The sequence below is a fragment of the Trichosurus vulpecula genome, chromosome 7, assembly GCF_011100635.1.
Source record: "Trichosurus vulpecula isolate mTriVul1 chromosome 7, mTriVul1.pri, whole genome shotgun sequence".
NCBI classification, from domain to species: domain Eukaryota; kingdom Metazoa; phylum Chordata; class Mammalia; order Diprotodontia; family Phalangeridae; genus Trichosurus; species Trichosurus vulpecula.
Window position 1 is genome coordinate 210,232,097 of NC_050579.1, and position 6,000 is coordinate 210,238,096.

A 6,000-nucleotide genomic window follows, 5' to 3' on the forward strand; every position below is an offset into this window, starting at 1 on the left:
CTTTAATTAAACATGCATATATCATTCACTTAGTTCTGGGGAAAAAAGTGAGCACCCTGAACTTCAGAGAAAGGAAAAACAGAAATTATAAACAGAAATTATATAAACAGAGCAAATAACACAAATCAGCAGACAGGCCTTCCCTCTGTCCATAGCAATACATACATAGTTACCAGAAAGAGAAGTGTCTACATATGGGTTTTCAAAGCAAGGGGTACTCCTTAACAGCTACCCAGAGTCTTGTCTGGCCAAATAACAGGAACAGTCTTCCAATGAGTGAGCGCCAAAGCAAAATGCTAACTTCAGAGTATATACTGTATTTCCCCATGTATAAGATGCACCATTTTTTGAAAAATTTGGGGTTTGAAAACTGGGTGCACCTTATACAGTGGTTGTAGATTTTTTTACTCACATTTCCTGCTTTTTCAGGCCTATTTCTGTGCTCGTTGTTGTAGAATTTTTTTTATTTATATTTCCTGCTTTTTCGTACTTAATTGTCTTTGGGCTCATTGTTTTGCATTTGTTACCAGTATAGTAGGTTACATTTTGCAATGTTCTGCCCAAAAATGGCTCAGAAAAGATTTTTGTATAGTGTTGAATTCAAGTTAAAAGTGATCCAGTTTGCAAAAGTGAATGGAAATCGTGCTGCTGAACATAAGTTTGGTCCTCCTCCAACTGAGAAAACAATCTGAGACTGGCTATGTGAAGAAGAAACCCTACTGAAAATGCCATGGCAGAAGTCCATGAGAGGCAAGAGTGAAGAAACCAACAATAGGAGAAGTTTGTACCTGGGTGAAATGATCCTGGGATAATATCAAGATTGAGATCGTTGTCAAGTCATTTAAGAAGTTGGCATTTCAAATGCCATAGATGGAACTGAGGAAGAGGCAATATATGAAGACAGTGATTCATCATCAAACACAGATGAGGACAAGCTAATGCATGGGAGTTTTGACAGTGATGAGGAGTTGTATAAATTTTATGATGAATAAAACTTGAGTTCAATAACTTTATGTAATATATATATTTTTTCCAATTTCAGGCCGCAAAATTAAGGTGCTTCTTACGCATGGGTATATATGGAGTATACTTCTTCAGGGTCAGCCCATAGAGAGGATCACAACCGTGTGACTCAAACTCATGTGACTTAGGGTTTCTTGTGACTTAAGCAGGTCATCAAAAACTCTTGATTAAATCAAAGACTCTTGATTCAAACAATGGCAAGACTCAATCAAAGGCATTGATTACCTTAGTGCTGAGAAGAACTAGAACTGCAAAAGAAAAAAGAGGAAAACAAAAAGTCCCACTTTGCTTGCCATTACAACTGCCTAGGGTCTCATGGCTAGTAAGTGGCTGAAGCTTCTTGACTACAAGTTTAGTCCTCTATCTGAAGGTTTCTGTTTGGGAAAATGCATGGGCAGAGTGACAAATTAATAGAGGGTATAATTCTGCTGACAGCATACCTGGTTATTTTCCATTTTGCAAGATGCACATAACCATACTTATTCTGAGGCACAAGAAAAGCCATTCTTCCCAACTGTAGTCCATTATACATGAGATCAGACTTACTTTGATTTGTTTAAAAGAGTTGCAGCTGCAAGAAATGAAACACTATAGTCTCTAAAGAATTAAAGTTGAGTAGCACCCTCAGGCCAATGGAGAAAACCATGGTGAGTAGCATGGCCAAGCTATTACAGATTAACAGCAAAGAATTATATTATAGAAGTGGCATAAAGAATGTCATTGAACAGCTGTACAACTGGATAAAAATGTGGATCAATCATGAGCAAGAGTAAAGGAAACCTCGTGGGCAGGCCTTTTCCTCTACCACCATCTAGGTGAAGTCAAAAGAACTACATGAAGGCCCTTAGCTCAGGTTGCTCCTTTCCCCCAAAACTGATTGGGAGAGGATGAGAGGGCAAGGATTGGTTATGAAGTGAATTACTGGAGGGAGCACCTACATTGATGAAATCAAAGAACTACTGAAGTATGAAACTCAGAGATCCTTAGTTCCCTTTTCTGGCAACAGGAGGACTTAAAAGCTGCCACCGTGATTGAGACTTTCTAATTGTTTTATTAGATGAATCAAACACGAAGGGGCATTCATTTCAGAGTTGTAGAACTGTTAACAACAATACTACTTGCAGCTACTATGGAGGTGTAAGACCAATAGCACCAGCACACAGGAAGGCTCCCAGCACAGGTATGAATTTTATGATGAATAAAACTTGAGTTCAAATGTCAGCAGAATTATACCCTTTATTAATTTGTCACTCTGCCCATGCATATTATGTAATATATATATATTTTTCCAATTTCAGGCCCCAAAATTAAGGTGCATCTTATGCATGGGGAAATATGGTATAACACTATTTTCTCTTCAAAACAAGTATATCTTCCTGGATCAGTAGCTCATATCTATTAGTTGCTGATATTCTATGGGCCACTGACTTCTCTTCCAACTACCAACCCTCCCCACCCCCAGTCATGGTTACATTGATTATCATCTTATGCCCAAGAAGTCATTTGGCATCAGACCAACTGTGAACATTTCTAATTCATTGTTATTCCATTTTTAGTTGCCCGGATGATTATAGCTATAATAAGAGCTCATGTTTTATGGTATGTTACATATATACGATCTCTCCTAATCCTCTGAACAATCTAGCCGTGAACAACTTCTTCTGAAGCAATGGCCTGTGGCAGTTACTGCTACTTGCACCATCTATACTGCTACTGCTATTATAATTATTGCTACTGTTACTGTTAATGTTACTGTTACTGCTGCTCTTCTTAACATTATCATCACCATTGCTGCTGCTGACACTATTGTTGAGGCAACATGGTATTTTGGAGAGAGTTTGAGTCCTTCTTCTCCCTTTGTGACCTTGGGTAAATCTCATTAGCTTCTCAGTTATGCATACAACCCCAACAGATCATATATCACAGAACATGTATTGATCTGCAACAGCAGGAAGGGTTTCCTCACCAGGATGTCCCTACAGCAATGAAATCCTAAGTCAAGATTAGAAAAAAAAAACTTGAAAAGCTCATGTTTATGTATTAGCTGATTATGTTTTAGCTCATATTATATTTCATTTTTATGAAGAACTTTATATACATGATCTCATTTGATTTTTTGTAACAACCTAAAAGGTAGGTGCTATTATCCCTATTTTACAGATGAGGAAAAAAGGGACTCCAGGGGTTAAATCAATCAGGCAGTCAACTAGCATTAATGAAGTGAACACTATGTGTTAGGCTCTATGCTAAATGCTGAGAATACAAAGGTAAGCAAAAGATTGTCTCTATTCTAAAGAAGCTCACGGTCTAATGTAGGAGACAAGATACAAACTATGTTTAAACAATAAATTAGAGATAAGCAATAGAGGGAAGGCTCTAGCATTAAGAGGACTAGGGAAAGTTTTCTTGTAAAAGGTGGGTTTTTAGCTGGGACTCAAAGGAAACCAGGAGGCGGATATAAGTAGAGAATTCTAGGCATGGGGGATACTTTTTTTTTTTTAGTCTCAGTTTACTTTTATTGACATGAATTTTTTTTTAAATTATTTATTTTTAGTTTACCACACATGGTTCTACATAGTTTTGAGTTCCAGATTTTCTCCCCTCCCTCCCCCCTCCCTCCCCAAGACGGCATGGAAGCTCATATAACTGTCATGTGTAACTTCGCATTGAATTAATTTATGCACTAGTCAAGTTGTGGAGAAGAATTTTGACCAATGGAATGAATCATGAGAAAGAAGAAACAAAACAAAAAAAAAACCCCAAAACCAAAAACAAAAGAGAAGCAGAAAAGGCGAGCATGTAGTGCGCCTCGTTCTGTATTCAAACTTCACAGTTCTTTCTCTGGATGAAGATAGCATTCTCCATCATGAGTCCGCATGGGGGATACTTAATGTAAATATCTGGGGTCAGGAAATGGAGTGTCATACAGGAAATAGCAGGGTTACTGGCACTGGACTGCAGAGTTTCTTTGACTTTTGGAGGAAGGAGTTTGTAAGAAGACTAGAAAGGTAGGAAGGGCTAGGTTATGAAGGTTTTTGAAAACCAGAGGATTTTATATTTGATCCTGGATTAGGAGACAGTGAGGCAATGAAGTATATTTAATAAAGGCATGTCCTGCACCTTAAGAAGCTGAGTGGAGGATGGATTAGAGTGAAAAGAGACTTGGGATACGGAGTCCAACCAATGTCCAGCTGTGACATGATGATGCCTTTCACTAGCATGCTCTAATGTGATTATGGCCCTGCTATTACCACCAAGCTTCTAGTAGTAATAGCATTCTGTGTAGTGGTACCACAAGGAGTGTGCTGGTAAATGTTTAATAATGAGTATCTGTGAAATAAAAAAATGTATGTGTGACACACTTTTAAGTTTTGTTGGCTTAAATAACTTTTGTTCCACTTTCTAAGAATAGATAATGAACAAATAATAAAGTCATGATTCATAGCATTTGGTAAGTTCTGAGGTATAAATGCTTATACTAAAACAAATTTTTTGAGAGATTTTACTGGCAATGTTTATAGACCCAGAAGAAGTTGGTAGGGGGAGGATGTAGGGAGGGAGGTAGGATGACAAGTAGGGGAAGGGTAGAATTCAGTTGTATAGTCTTGGGCTCAAAAGGTTTCTTCTGAGGGATATGGGGAAATTAGAAACAAAGCATGGATATAAACAGCAGCTATGGTTGTAGGGCGACTAGAAAGTGAGAAGCAGGTCCAAGTGACTTTACCATAAATATATATATGGCCAGAATGCTTGAATTTATCTTTCCAGGCCAAGGCCAGTTCCAGGGACACCCTTACTGTCTCAGTTGTTTGAACTGCATTGTAGAATCTGTTGAGTAGCAAAGAGTTCAGACAGCCTGAGGTATCCCATGACTTCCCACTCAGGGGGCAGTTCTCTTTGTTCTCCAGTTCAGTAGATTGTCCTGAGAACTTGAAATAGCAGAGTCGACACACAGTGATATTTGTCAGCATCACCAATCTCTTCAACCTTTTTATTTACCCCTAGTCTCTTGGTATAAGCAGCTTCCCAGAAGTACTCCATGCATACCGCTGTCAGGTTCACTACACTTTCTGCCAGTGGTACCAAGTTCAGGATATTCCCAAATGCCTTCCTCTGAAAGGTCCCATCCAGTGCAGCTACAATCAGTCTTCCCAACATTTGCCATGGTCTCACTGAGTTCCACAATATCCAGAAAAAAAAAAAACTGTCCCTCATCAGTGCCAATGACAGGCACAGCCAGAGCATCCTGGGCCACATCCTGAAGCAAGCAGGCTGGGAGTGCTCCCACAGTGTTCCGGTCATGTGTGGAGAAACTTTTGCAGTATCAAGTATCTTTGGATTCTTGATCACGAAGCACTTGTACTGAGCAATCTGGAATCGCCGGATTCTGCGCATGAGCTCTGTGATTTTTCTGGGGAACATAGGCCCCAAGATCACTTGGATCTGCCCCCGAATGTTGCTGGGGGAGCTGGGCAGAACAGTGGGCAGGTTAATGAAGCTCAATTTGAGTCCGGAGAAGACAGAGAAGAGGAGTTACCTGGTGAGGTCAGCTGTACCTTCCTTATACTAAAAAAATTTAAAATAAGGTCACAAAAGAGGTTTTGAGCTCGAGTAGTACAGAGTACACCCTGACCCTTAGAAGTAGCTCACAAGAAATGTTCCAGCCACTCCTAAGATGCCTCAAGATATATCCCTGTGGGTAGAATTGGAGCTAGGATGGTACAGATTAGACATATTAAATGCCATGCCTTTAGAACAGTGTGGGAAAAAATGTCAAAACCACACAAAACCTCTGAGTGTGACTGATCAAGGTTAAAAGGTAATTGGGTAATATTTTACAAATAAGTACAAATACAGTACAATATAGATTTTAATTTGTGGTTTTCTGAGTCAATATATTGCTGGCAGGGATGTTTCTTTTGGAGTTTGACCTCACTAATGTAAAATACCTTCCTGCATTGAAGTCAAACTCTGACT

At 39.1% G+C, this 6,000-nt stretch overlaps 1 pseudogene; it reads right to left on the reverse strand.

Annotated features, from left to right (window-relative positions):
- Positions 1 to 4,824: 4,824 nt before the first annotated feature.
- LOC118858647 lies at positions 4,825 to 5,520 on the reverse strand (annotated as a pseudogene).
- Positions 5,521 to 6,000: the final 480 nt, after the last annotated feature.